Source organism: Grampus griseus (assembly GCF_964374135.1).
Source record: "Grampus griseus genome assembly, chromosome: 7".
NCBI classification, from domain to species: domain Eukaryota; kingdom Metazoa; phylum Chordata; class Mammalia; order Artiodactyla; family Delphinidae; genus Grampus; species Grampus griseus.
The window spans coordinates 101,007,556-101,023,150 of NC_139001.1; the positions used below are offsets into that span (position 1 = coordinate 101,007,556).

Genomic DNA, 15,595 nt, shown 5'->3' on the forward strand with positions numbered 1-15,595 from the left:
TTCCACTGAATTGTATTTTAAAAGGTAACATAATACTATTGAAAATAAAAGAGATGCTGAAGGTTTCAAGCACAGTAGAGTTATACGTTCTTTTCCACAGAACTGATGAACAACTAGAGCATGTTTGTGAAGTTATATTTATTAATAGAATTATATTTGTAATGCAATTCAGTGGATTTTTCATTAAAGGAATTGTGCAATAGTTTGTTAATGGATGTAGTTGTTGTCTGATGATATTTAAGCTTGAACTTTTAAATATTGGATTTTTTTTTCTAGTAAAATTTTTAAATTATAATATGAATCTCCAACAGCTTGAAATAAAAATTTCCATGGTCTTCAATTGAACTGTATGCCGCTTTCTTTTAGAATGTCCTGTTTTTCATTAAAATAATTTCTAAACCACTCTATATGTTCAACCTTCTGCTTAACACTCAGATATGGGTTTTTGGAAAGGCCACAGGTCATCAACTCCATGAAGTGGCGAATTGGTCCTTGTTTTGGAAAATCCTCCAGGTATTTATCCAGAAATATATGTTCATGAAATTCTGAACCATCATCATCAAAACCTGCTTCGTTGTTAGCTGGGAACTCCCACAATTTCCCCTCTTTTGTCAACTGGATCATCTCTTCAAAACCATTCTGAAAGTGTTGTACTTTGACTGCCGCTAACTGCTTAGAAAATTCTACATCCCAAAGAGAAGGTGCTGTCTCTGTTTCAGGTGCCTCTTCAGTAACTGCCTTAAGCTCAAAATTATTAAGCCTCTTCCCCTTGAATATATTTTTCCTAAAACTTCTTCTCAAATCAGCAGCCTTCTCTTGGCCAACAAAATCATCAGTCCCTTCATCAAACTGAATCTGATGCACTGGTCTTGTGCTAACTCTCACTGTGGCAGATCTGGCAACTTTCATATCTGATATGATGTTAGTGAAACTAATTTTAGGTCTCTCTCCATCCTTCTGTGCCCTCGAGTCTTCCTCGTGCTGCTGGAGCTGCTTGAGCAGCTCTGACTTGTTCATCTGCTTAACAAAAGGGAGAGAGTCTGCAACCGCGGACGCAGCAGCCACAACTCAGGGACTCACTTCTCTTTGGGGGTCATCTTCTGGAGCTTTCTGAAGTCTGCCAATTGAAGCCTCCAAACTTTTAAGTTGGCTTCTGTTGGGTGGCTTTGTTGTTTGTACATTTACTGTGCTTAATTCAACTTTCATTCCCTTAAGAATCTTTTACGTCTTTTTACGTATTCTCCTTTACACTGTGTTGGCTCTCTGTCTCCTTGGAAATCTCACAAGTTGGAACAGACTGCTCATCTTTCTTGCTATAGATCACGCTGTTAGTGCCAAAATATCTTTGGATATTATTTTTTGTCCTGACCGTGTTCATGCAGAGACGCGAGTAGCACGATGGCGGCCGCCGATACCTCTGGGCCTCCGGAGCACAAAGGGAGGCGGGAAAGGGGGCGAAGAGGGAGGAGCGGAGAAACAGAATTGGGCACACAGGGGCGACAACGCGTCCTCTACATATTGGATATTTTTAAAGCAGTATTGCTCATAGTAATATGGGGATGAATGTAAGGAAATGGAATTTTGATTTGATATCTACTGCTTTTGACTGTTTGTCATCTATCTCCTCTTCATTGGCAATGAAATGGTGAGTTTCCTTTGGAAAACTACCCTTTGTTTCTCATGCTCTCTTGATTCTACCCTTGTCTAATTAAGAGGAATGTGACTCACTAGGCCAATCAGACGCTTCCTGTTGGGAATTTGAATCTTGAGCAGCATGGTGAGAATAACAAAATGTTTGGAGCTCATTTATCCCAATAATAGTGGCCTGAAAAGTCCGATCAGTTTGGCTGCCTTTGTCCCAGAAGACGCCTTGTGTCCTGTCCTCTGTATTACCTGATTACACTGCTTTCCTTTATTTGTGCCATACCAAATTCTTCCAGTAACTTTGCCCTCCTTTTCTAAGTTAATCAGAATTGTTTTCTGCACACAAGTGCCTAACCAACTGGTGATTTTTATACAGAAAGCACATGGAATAATAGGTAAATCTTTTCATTTTTTCTAATTTCAATTTTTAATTGTTGTTTTCATAGAAATACAGTTTATACTGGAGTATAGTTGCTTTACAATATTGTGTTAGTTCATAGTGTACGGCAAAGTGAATCAACTATACGTATACATATATCCACTCTTTTTTGCATTTCTTTCTCATTTAGGTCACCATAGAGCATTGAGTAGAGTTCCCTGTGCTACACAGTAGGTTCTCATCAGTTATCTATTTTATACGTAGTATCAATAGCGTATATATGTCAATGCCAATATCTCCCAATCCATCCCATCCCACCACTTTCCCCCTTTGTATACATACATTTGTTCTCTACGTCTGTGTCTCTATTTCTGCTTTGCAAATAAGATCATTTATACCATTTTTTCAGATTCCACATATATACCTTAATATATGTTATTTGTTTTTCTCTTTCTGACTTACCTCACTCTGTATGACAGTCTCTAGGTCCATCAATGTCTCTACAAATGACCCAATTTCATTCCTTTTTATGGCTGAGTAATATCCCATTGTGTATAGGTACCACATCTTCTTTATCCATTCCTGTCGATGGACATTTAGGTTGCTTCCATGACCTAGCTATTGTAAATAGTGCTGCAGTGAACACTGGAGTGCATGTATCTTTTCGAATTATGGTTTTCTCTGGGTATATGCCCAGTAGTGGGATTGCTGGGTCATATGGTAGTTTTATTTTTAGTTTTTTAAGGAACCTCCATACTGTTCTCCATAGTATCAATTTACATTCCCACCAGCAGTGTAGGAGGGTCCCCTTTTCTCCACACCCTCTGCAGCATTTATTGTTTGTAGACTTTTTGATCATGGCCATTCTGACTGGTATGAGGTGATACCTCATTGTAGTTTTGATTTGCATTTCTCTGATACTTAGTGATGTTGAGCATCTTTCATGTGTAATGAAATTTCTGCTTGTGCTAAACTTATCTACTGCAGTGTTTCCAAAAACTGGCTTCAAATTAAAGTCAATGAACTTTAAAACCATGTTAATTGCCAATTAATTCAGACTATTGAACATGAAGACCAAGCAAAAATGTGTTTTGTTTGTTTGTTTTATTGTTGTTGTTGTCAGTGCTTTTCATTTTAGCTTATTGTTTTAAATGTGGTTTTATTCTCTTATTTCAAAGAAAACATCTTTTATTGTGAGTTCTAAAATAATATTCCATATTCCCCTCTCTTTTCCTAAGGTCATACGTCTTAAAGTATGGTTTACCTCAATTTTTATAATATCTTTTATCTTGGGTCAGTAGTAGTTTTATTTGTTTCATTTTTATAGAAAGATTTGTAAACAGTATAAAATACCAAATAATTTATCAAGATTTGTATTGAAAAATGTAGTCCCCTGACTCTTTCATTTCCTATTCCTATTTTTCCTTCTCTGTCTTTGAACTAAGATTTTCCTTCTGGTATTTATTTCATATTATTAAGTAAATAGTCATTTTTTCCTAATTTTTCAATTTTACATAATAAGTATTGTAATTATATTAGTTAGTGTTTTATAGAGAACCAGTACCAATGGGATATATATTATTATTTATATTATTATTGTATAAGTATTATATTATCTTACTATATATGTTCTTATTGTAGGATATATATCAATTTATTTATTTATTATATATTTATCATTTATTTTGATACATATTATAAAGAATTGGATCATGTGATTATGGAGGCTGAGATGTCCCAAGATCTGCAGTTGGCAAGCTGGAGACCCAGAAGAGCTGATGGTATAGGTTCTAGTCTGAGTTTGAAGACATTATCTTGGAATCAGTCAGCCAGAGAAAGCAAATTCTTTCTTACTCAGCCTTTTTATCCTAGTCAAGCTTTCAATGGTTTGGATGAGGCCCACCTACATGGAGGAGAGCAATTTGTTTTACTTAGTCTACTAATTTGAATGTTAATCACATCTAATTATGCTAAGAACTGAGCAAATAATGTGTGATCTCTCATCTATCTATCTATCTATCTATCTCTCTCTCTATCTTTGGAGCTGGAGCCCCATCCCTTATTCAATGCTGTCACTACTATTGGGTTCATGTCACTCTAATTCAGTTATATTACCCTAACGTTGCCCCTGTCTCCTTCACAGAGGCAAGGTTCTGTAAGCAATTGTTTAGCTTTCTTTTGGTTATGATTAATGATTCTTGGCTTTGGAGTATATTTTACCCAGTAAGCAAGACAAAGCCAGATAAAGAAGAATCTCAGTCTCAAAATCAGTGTCATGGAAAATATTAGTGATTAATAAAATTCCATCTGACAACAACTTAGATATGCAATATGTTAAATTGGAAATAACAATGAAAATAAATAAAAAGAATATCTTTTCTCATGTTCTCAGTGAAAGAAGTCCAATAAAAATGCAGCAAACTTCCTTAACACCAGTACACGTTTCCCGATTATTTTGGTTTTTGATGTGTTCTCTCATAAAAAATAGCTACGCCCTTTGGAATATGATTGATTCCATGTTTTGGGGCAGGAAAAATTTAATTTGGACTTTGAATATACTATTATTGCCAGAAGGAAGGATTCTTTCAAGGCTGCCTGGTGGGAGATGGCTAATATTAAAAAGACAAAAGGAACCATATTAAAGGGGCTTATAATGGCTGACTGTGACAATTTTAAATTAATGATGACAGGAAAAAACTCTCAGAATTAATGGAAACAAATTCAGTTCTTCAAAGGCCATGATTTCATAGTAACATGAAACTGAGAGGACTTCCCTGGTGGCACAGTGGTTGAGAATCCATCTATACCAATGCAGGGGACATGGGTTCGAGCCCTGCTCAGAGAAGATCTCACATGCCGTGGAGAAACTAAGCCCATGAGCCACAACTACTGAGCCTGCACTCTAGAGCCTGTGAGCCACAACTACGGAGCCCACACTCCTAAGAATCCGTGCTCTGCAACAAGAGAAGCCATCGCAATGAGAAGCCCGTGCACTGCACCAAAGAGTAGCTCCTGCTCGCCGCAACTAAACAAATAAAAGCCCACTCAAGCAATGAAGACCCAACACAGCCATAAATAAATAAGTTAATTAATTAATTAATTAATTTAAAATGAAAGTGAGAAATTAACATAAAGTGTATTAATTGCAATACAAAAGTAGGAGAGTATTATTGTATACACATTAACTGTTTTTTCTATTAAGTATATGTTTTTTTTTTTTAAGTATATGTTTTTTATAAACTGCAAAGATGTACATGTCCTTATTTCTCTCAGAGTAATAGAGAATAATAAATTCTGTGGTGGGGGGAAGGAGTGTTACTTATGCAAATAATTCTAGAGAGGTTAGTGGCTGTACCATGAATAAGAAAAATAAAGTAGTCCCAATGCCGTGTAAAATAGACAGGTAGATGAGGGTCCTGCAGTGTGTTTCAGTTTGGTGTATTGGCTAAATTGTTCCATAGAGGAGAATTTAACATGTAGATGTTCATCTAGCATGAAAGACATCTTTTGAAGGACCTACTAAATGGAATTACATACAGATAAAATATCCTTATGTTTGCTCGTTTGTTTCTGTTTTTTCCCAACATTTTTATCCTAGTAAAATACACATAACATAAAATTTACCACTGTAACCATTTTTAAGTGTACAGTTCAGTAGCATTAAAATACATTCATGATGATGTCCTACCATCACCACCATCCATCTCCACAACTTTTCATCTTCTATAACTAAAATTCTATACAAGGTAAACAAGAACTCCCCATTTGCTCATTGTACCCCAGCCTCTGGCAACCATCATTACATTTCGTCTCTATGATTTTGACTACTCTAAATACCTTATATAAGTAGAGTCATACTGTATGTGTCTTTTATATGACTGACATATCGTTAAGCATAATGACCTCAAGGTTCAACCATGTCATAGCATATGTCAGAATTTTCTTACTTTTTAAGTCTGGATAATATTCCATTATATGTATATACCACGCTTGCCTTATCCATTCATCCGTCAATGGATACTTGGGTTGTTTCCACATTTTAGCTATTGTGAATAACGCTGCTATGAACATGGGTGTATAGACATCCATATAATTTTAATAATATCTAAGAACAGACAAAACATTAGATTATATAATACTTACTAAAAATAAGAGTGTGCATAATTTGTCTCAAAAACTAGGTTAAAAAAGTCTTACAGGCATACCTCAGAGGCATTGTGAGTTTGGTTCCAAGCCACCACAATAAAGCAAATATCACGATAAAGCAAGTCATACAAATTTTTTGTCTTCCCAGTGGGTATAAAACCTGTGTCTTGTGTTTACATTATTCTGTAGTCTATTAAGTGTACAGTAGTAGCATTATGTCTAAAAATATAAGGTACATATTTTAATTAAAAATTCTTTATTGCTAAAAAATGAAAACCATCATCTGAGTCTTCAGCAGGTCATAATCTTTTTGCTGGTGGAGGGTCTTGCCTTCATGTAGATGACTGCTGGCTGAAAAGAATGGTGGTTGCTGAAGGCTGGGGAAGCTGTGGAAATTTCTTAAGACAAGAATGAAGTTTGCTCCATTAATTGCCTCTTCCTTTCGCAAACGATTTCTCTGTAGCAGGCAATGCTGTTTGATGGCATGTTTCTCACAGTAGAACTTCTTTCAAAATTGAAGTCCATCCTCTCAAGCCTGGCTGCTATTTTGTCAACTAAGTTTATATAATATTTTAAATCTTTTGCTGTCATTTTCATAGTATTTTGTTATATGTTACAATTGTCATGATACAATTTTCATAGTATTTTCACCAGAAGTAGATTCTATCTCAAGAAATCACTTTTCTTGCTCATCCATAAGAAGGAAATCCACATCCATTAAAGTTTTATTATGGGGTTGCAGCAATTCAGTCACATCTTCAGGCTCCACTTTTTTTTTTTTTTTAACATCTTTACTGTAGTATAATTGCTTTACAATGGTGTGTTAGTTTCTGCTTTATAACAAAGTGAATCAGCTATACATATATCCCCATATCTCCTCCCTTTGCATCTCCCTCCCCTCTAGGTGGTCACAAAGCACCGAGCTGACCTCCCTGTGCTATGTGGCTGCTTCCCACTAGCTATCTATTTTACATTTGGTAGTACATATAAGTCCATGCCACTCTCTCACTTCATCCCAGCTTACCCTTCCCCCTCCACTTCTAATTCTAGTTTCTTGCTATCTTGACCACTTGTTACTCCACTGAAGTTTTGAAGCCTTCAAAGTCATTCACCAGAGTTTGAATCAACTTCTTCCAAACTCCTGTTAATATTGATATTTTGACCTCTTTCCATGAATTACAAATATTTTTAGTGGCATCTAGAAGGGTGAATCCTTACCAGAAGGTTTTCAATTGGCTTTGCCCAGATCCATCACAGGAATCACTATCTTTGGAAGTTATCACCTTAGGAAATGTACTTCTTAAATAATAAGATCTGAAAGTCAAAATTACTCCTTGATCTATGGGCTACTGAATGGATGTTGTCTTAGCAGACATGGAAACAACTTTAATCTCATTGTACATCTCCAACAGGGTTCTTGGATGACCAGGTATATTACATTGTCAATAAGCAGCAATATTTTGAAAGAAATCTTTTTTTTTTTTTCTGAATAGTAGGTCTCAACAATGGGCTTAAAATATTCAGTAAGCCATGTTGTAAACAGATGAGCTGTCATCCAAGCTTTGTTGTTTCATTTATAGAGCACTTGCAAGTAATACTGCTGTTTGGATTTTAAACAATCTTTACATCTTTATGTTGTCTCCTGACTTCTGTCTTTCAGTGTATGTGCTCAGTTATCCACTGAAAACTGAAGTCCTCCTATTTTAGTCAAAACCATACAAAAACTCTAGAAATTATCAAGCCACTAACAACAAAATATCAGAAAGAGAAATTAAGGAAACAATCCCATTTACCATCACATGAAAGAAACTGAAGATAACACAAATAGATGGAAAGATATATTGTGTTCTTGAATTGGAAAAATCAGTATTGTCAAAGTGACCATGCTGCTCAAGGCAATCTGCAGATTCAATGCAATCCCTATCATATTACAATGGTATTTTTCACAGAACTAGAACAAAAAATTTTTTAAAATTTTGTATGGAAACACAAAAGACACTTAATAACAAAAATAATCTTAAGAAAGCAGAATGGAGCTAGAGGAATCAGAGTCCCTGACTTCAGACTATATTACAAAGTTACAGTAATCAAAACGGTATGGTACTGGCACAAAAACAGACATTGAAGTATGTACATTGTTTTTTAGACATAATGTTATTGCATGCAATAGATTATAGTATAGTGTAAACATAACTTTTATATGCTCTGGCAAACCAAAAAAAAATTGTGATTTGCTTTATTGCAATATTCACTTTATTGCAATGGTCTGGAACCAAACCCACTATATCTCCTAGGTATGCTTGTATGTCAATGAAGAAATTGGGTTAGGACCAGCAAGAAAGTGATTTACTGAGACTTGAAGTAAAGATCACTCAATAGAAGTAAAGATCACTCCTCCATGCCCTGTTCCCACTCTGTTCCAGGTGCTTATTCTGAGAATCCCTTGTTTTAGAGCTTAATTTCCAAGCATGTGTCTCTACCTTCACGTGTGCCCCCTGAACCCACCCTCCACAAAGTGGCCAGAGTAACCTACCTCAAATGTTCAGTAAATATCCCAATTCTCTGCTGAAAACTCTGCAAAAATATTTTATCATCCACGGAGAAAAAGTTAAATTTCTTAACTCAAATGATGAGATCCTGTTCCCTGTCTATCTCTAGCTTCACGTTCATAGCACTGTATGCCTCACACTTAACCTTTTACCAAATACTGAGCTGTTTTTATTTCTCACACGTAATGCAGAGGGAAATTGTATCTGCTTCTCAGGATTGTTTTAAAATGATATATCTAAAGAACTTAATATTTGCCTCAAGGAAAGCGCTCAATAAAATTACCTTTTGAAAATTAATAGTATAGTGTTAATTCCATATATGACTTCCTTCATTCTGTTTCCTCCCTGTGGGACCCCATCAACTCCCCTGTCCCCTTCCCCTTTCTTGATCTTGTTAACTCCGACTTCCTTTCCTCTCCCACACCCCTCCCCCAACACATCTCACAGCTCATGTCCTTCAAGAATAGATACCTACCTGCTGTTTGCTGCCCCAGGCTCCTCTTATCATTAAGATATAAAGATATCCTTCTGAAATTTTATCTTTCCCACCAGTCTTTCCCACTGCTCTGGATTTGTCTCGAGAAGAATAATGAAGATTTACTCATTTTTGCATTCTCAGCATTCAGCATAATAAATGGCACCCGATAGGAACTCAATATTTTTTAACGTAAGATACAGCACTATTAGAGAAGTGATACTTGAAACACCCAATGTACACAGGAAAAGCTAAAAATTATTGCAAAAATATTAACTTATTTCATACATGTTGATCATTGCTGAGTTATGGCAGTCACTGTTTTGTTTTGTTTTAACAGCTGTCTATTCTGAAGCAGTGCACAACTAAATATGACATGTAAATGTTGTAGTAGTTCTTACACAGGCATACTTCAGGTTTGGGTCTTCTGACATATTTCTTTCTGTTAATTAAATCAGAATATCTGGAAGAAATAAATTCAAAATCCCACAGAACATTTTTTGCTGCTTGAAACTGGGAATTAAGTCAAAGAAATACAGACTAAATTAAAAAGAAACCATACACAGAAATAATACATAAAGGAATGTAAACTGTTTGTTGTTTTTTAATTTCAAGTAATTAATCTCTGGTTTAATCTCTGAAATGTATTTGAAACCCATAAATAGGAAACTATTGCATATTTTTGACCCAGTCTCATCTGATTGCCTGACTTGTTACTCTAGTAAATTGGATATTGGTTAATTGCATACCTTATCAATCTGCAGGCTGCACCAGACGCTCTTTAAAATGTAATGATTCTAGATAAATACTGTTGTGGTTTTCATTTCAATTTTTGATCACATCACAATAATACAATATTTTCTCATTACATTTCACTATAGATCATGTCCTGACAATTTTTTTTCTAACCTGCTTACCAAATGTTTCTTTTTGCAGTATTACATTTTGTTAAAGTGGGAGTGCTTTAGAGTAGGTGACATCCTTCCTAATCAGAAGCTATTGCTAGTCATCAAAATTAACTTAAGTCAATGGAATAAAAAAAAATGCAGAATAGCATTCTATTAGATTGACCTTTGAAATGTTTTCATTTGTATAAGCAAATTTAGTAACCAAGGTCTTTAAATACCCACTATTATTTTTTCCTCCTTTAAGGGTAATACAGATGAGTTTTGGCAGCCACATAAGAAAATAGGGTATCTCTTGGAAAATATAGGGTGTCATCTTGTAAATATAGGTAACCATATGAAAAATGTAAATGCTATTGTTCTTAAAGAAATAGAAATGTGATGAGTAATATATACATGAGCTTGAAATGCTGTTTCAACTAAATTCCATTTTTTGTCATTATAAAAACTGAATTGTACTCATATTAAGAAAGAAATATATATATTTAAGAAGTAAAAAATTCACCAAGACTAACTTTCATTCACTTCTTCTTGTGTACATATATATTTTTACATATCAGGTTTTTTCTCTTTATTAATCATAAGCCATTAGTAAATATTATGTCACAAATCATAACAATCCATTTAATTCTCAATAGTATCAAAAATAAATTATAAATAGCATACACAAAATTAACAGCCTCAAGAAACGTGTGTTTTCTTTTTGAAGAAAACGTAAATCAGAAATTACAAAGGATAAAGGTGATAAGTTAAAAGCTGATATATACACACTACTATGTATAAAATAGATAACTAATGAGAACCTGCTGTATAGCACAGGGAACTTCACTTCACTGTACAATAGAAACTAACACAACATTGTAAAACAACTATACCCCAATAAAAAAAGAAAGAAAAATAAATAAAAGCTGATATAAAAACTTGCAAAGGCAGTCTTAAAATATGTATCTCTAGTCAAAAGATGTAAATATTTTCTCTCTGTTCACTTGGCTTCCATTGTCTCATTCTCGCTTTTCCATGGTATCTTAGTTTTTTCAAGGATATGCCTGTTCCCCACACAGCTCATTTGCTTTAAGGGAATTTGATCTTAACTTTCAATCTACAAGTGCATCCTGATTTAGTTAGTCCACTCAATACTTCTAATTATTAAGCCACCACAGTTAGGTAGGAGTGACCTAAGCCAGTCCAAATAAAAGTCACGTCTTTTGTTTAGAATGCTGGGACAAAGATGCTCTCCCTTTCTGTGTGCAGGATGGAGTCTGATGGGATGCCTAGAACTCCTGAAACCATTTCGCTACCATGAGATAAGTGGCCAGAACAAAAAGTTGACCCATAAAGGAGAGAACACCTGAGAGAATTAAGACAGAGACCTGATAAAACCATAGCTGAAACCCAGACTTCTTGCTGTTTGAACCAGTAAACTTCCAATACTTATTTGCTAGGGCTGCTGTAACAAAGGACGACAAACTGGGTGGTTTAAATGACAGAAATTTAATGTCTCACAGTTTGGAGGCTAGAAGTCTGAATCAAATAAGCTCATGATCTGAGAATCTAGGCACTTTGGATTTTGGGGGGATAATATCAACCCACTACATTCTGCCCTCTGGCCAACTAAAATTCACATACTTCCCATGTGCAAAATACATTCACCCTAACATCCCCGAACTTTTAACCCAATCCAGCATCAATTCTAAATCAAAAATTTCATCTAAATATCATTAACTCATAAGGTTCCTAATCTTACCATCCAAATCATCTATATCAGGTATGGGTGAGACTCTGGGAATGTGCCATCCTGGGTCAAGATTTCTCTCCATCTGTGGACCTGTGAAACTAGAAAACATGCTATCAGCTTCCAAAATACAATGGCGAGACAGGCATAGGATAGACATTCCTATCAGGAGGAGGAATTAGAATGAATAAAGATGCCAGAGGTCCCTAGTAAGCCCAAAACTTGGCAGGAAAAGTCCCAGTAGGAAAATCTCTGAGGATAATTTTCTGTGGCTTGTGTTTTGTTCTCCGGGTCCATAGCGGCAATAGACCTGCCCCCTCTGCCCTCTGCTTCTGCCACTATTTTCTCAGAGTCATTCTTCCTTTTTCTTAAAGTTAGCACATATTCATGGCCTAGTAGCTCCATTAGCCTATTTCCTGCCTGTAGAATCCCAGAGGTCTGACAGCCTTCCTACATTTTAGTCTTTTTGTCTCTTTCATTCCTAGCTGGAAGCGTTTCCGCTGGTATAATATTCTCAACATCCATGCCTGTCTTCTGTGCATGAGAAGGGCATCCACATCATTAAACAAACAACGCTCCATAGTTCTTTGCTGGATAATCCCTTCTCTACTCTGGGCTTCTGTTGAGATGGCTGATGGGAGCCATGAATCACAGCCTAATCTTCTTAGCAGAGGGTTGTTCAGCCATACCCTTGTCTTTCCCTCTAGGACATGCTTTCTCAATAGTAAATTTCCTAATTTTAGCATCCTTCACTATCTGGATAGATTGAGAATATACCAATGATCAGGGGCTTGTTCTTTTTTTTTTTTTTTTTTTTTTTGCGGTACGCGGCCCTCTCACTGTTGTGGCCTCTCCCATTGCGGAGCACAGGCTCCGGACGCGCAGCCTCAGCGGCCATGGCTCATGGGCCCAGCCGCTCCGCGGCATGTGGGATCTTCCCGGATCGGGGCACGAACCCGTGTCCCCTGCAGCGGCAGGCGGACTCTCAACCACTGCGCCACCATGGAAGCCCGGTTCTTTTTTACTAAAGAGTTCCTTCCTCAATTTATCTCTTTCCTTTTTCATTTTACCATAAGCAATAAGGGAAGCCAAGCTGACTTTCAACACTTTGCTTAGAAATGTCCTCACATAATATCCAAGTTTATCACATACAAGTTCTACTTTCCACCAAACTTCCAGTCAAATTTTCTGCCATTTCTATAACAAGAATTGCCTTTTCTCCAGTGTCCAATAACATGTTCCTCATTTTCTTCTAAGGTCTCACCAGAGTCATCTTTGATGTTCCTATTTCTACCAACATTCTGTTCATGTGTATATATATATATATATATATATATATATATATATATATATATATATATATATATGTATTATATAGATTATATATATATATATATTATCTAAGATGATAGAAGCTTTCTTCTATAGTGTTCCTCACTTCTTTCTGAATCCTCACTGTAATCACATTTAATTTCCAGATTTCCAAAATTCTTCTCTTCAAAGCAATCTAAGCTTTTTCTTAGAAAAACCTATTCTTCCAGCCTCTATCTATTGCTCAGTTACAAAGCCACTTCCACATTTTTAGGTGTTTGTTACAGCAGTGCTCTACTTCCCAGTACCAAAATCTGTACTAATTCTCTAGGGCTGCTGTAACAAATTACCACAAATTTGGTGAGTTAAAATAACAAAAATATATGATATCAGAGTTTTGAACGATAGAAGTCCAAAATCAAGGTGTCAGCAGGGCCATGGTAATTTGAAGGGTCTATGGGAGAACCCTTCCTTGCCTCTCCCTCAATTTTGTAACCTTGGCTTTTTGTAACCTTGGGGCCTCCTGGCTTGTAGCTGCATCACTCCAATCTCTGCCTCCATCATCATGTGGCTTCCTTCTCTATATCTTTCTGTGTCTTCTATTTTTATAGGAATACTAGTGATTGGATTTAGGGGCTACTCCAAATCCAGGGTTATTTAATGTAAAGATCTTTAACTACTTACATCTGCAAAAATGGAAGATTTGAATTTGAGGAGAAGGGACACTATTCAACACATTACAGTTTGCATGTCATAATGTTTTGCTTTCATTTTATTTTACAGGACACCCCAAATTGTTTTCTTGTATCTTTTTCTTTACCACAATCTCCAAAGGATGACTGTTTCTATTCACCCTTTTCTCTCCCCAGGAGCACTGTGGTTGGTAGACTGTCTCCTTAAGTTGTAAACACATTTTAGATTTGCCCTGTATCTTGTGTTAGAAAATATCAAAGCACATTTTCATTATTTTTTTAATATATAGAGAAAACATTTTCCTTCTGGGAATAATTTTACATCTTTCTTAACTTTTCCAGAAGTGGTTTTCATATCTACTTGGTTCTCTGAAATTATTTTTGTTGATGGAGCTTGAGGAATTGTTCTACCAGAGATTTATCATTATTTTTCTACTTATAGTAATTTGAAGTTTAATCAACTGCCATGTCCTCAACTACTTTCTCCAAAGTCTGAATTTTAATAAAAATATTAACCATAGACTATAGTTTATTATAAAGGTATATTTGAAAGCTTTCTGAAGTAGACAACTAGAAATAACCTTATTATTATTTTAGATTTTATTATTTGTTTAATTATATGCTGGTGAAATAATATACTTGACAAATACCAGTTCTTGTACAATTAAGTAACACATGCATAAGAGAGGTGGCAAACAGGTGTGTATGAAGTTAGGAATACAAAACAACAAATTCTTGAGTAAAAAGTTGGAAACAAAGACTTATGCAGATGCTTCTAAAATAAACAGATTTCGGGACTTCCCTGGTGGTCCAGTGCTAGAGAATCTGCCTTCCAATGCAGGGGACGTGACTTCGATCCCTGGTTGGGGAAGTAAGATCCCACATGCCGTGGGGCTACTGAGCTCGCGGACCTCAACAAGAGAGCCCACGTACCCTGGAGCCTGCGCACCACAACTAGAGAGAAACCCGAGAGCCACAATGAAGATCCTGTGTGCTGCAACTAAGACCCAACGCAGCCAAAAACATAAAATAAAATAAATAAATAAAATAAATAGATTTCTCTGTTAGCTAAATCATAGAGTTTTGACTGTGGTTTAGGGTGTCCATTAGTACTTTTTTATTACAATTTACAAAATTCTAAGGTAGTTTAAGCAAATGATAACAATTATATGAAAAATAATAAACCATTAGCTCACTTAATTGAAATAGATAATTACAGTTAAAATTAATTCAGACATACCTGAATTGAGGTGGCCAGTTGGTGATGTTAGACTTTAATTCCTTGCCTTAAATTCAGGATTCTCAGAGTATATGGTCACAACAGAGGAAGAAGGTATCTCTTCAACCAATGGACCTGGAAATATACACACAAATGATCCAAATTGGCCTCCCTCGGTTCATTGGGCCATTGTCCATCAATATCTGAGTGCAGAAAGGGAATGAGTACCATGATTGACCAAGCCTAGGTAATGCGTCTACTCCTTGACTCAGGTTGATGACATTGTCTTTACCTGAAACACACTGACTCAGCAAGATTACCACGGAACTGTGGAGACACTGGAAAGAAAGAAATGTCAAGCCATGTTACCTCTCTCAATCCCTTAACTCCAGAATAAAATATGAACATTGATTTTCTATTTGAAATTGTCACAAGCGACCAGGCATTCCTTTTGAATAATAAAAGTATATGTTATTGCTATTTTGAAACTGTTGTTTGTTGGATTAAATTAAAAATTATGGTATAATGACTGTGCTATTATTT

The 15,595-nt window shown here is 35.8% G+C and overlaps 1 pseudogene across 1 annotated transcript; it reads right to left on the reverse strand.

Annotated features, from left to right (window-relative positions):
* Positions 1 to 336: 336 nt before the first annotated feature.
* On the reverse strand, positions 337 to 1,776 carry LOC309825391 (small ribosomal subunit protein mS31-like; annotated as a pseudogene). Its single transcript has 2 exons — positions 1,729 to 1,776; positions 337 to 1,511 (listed from the first exon to the last, which is right to left on the reverse strand). The product of its transcript is annotated as a small ribosomal subunit protein mS31-like (transcript).
* Positions 1,777 to 15,595: the final 13,819 nt, after the last annotated feature.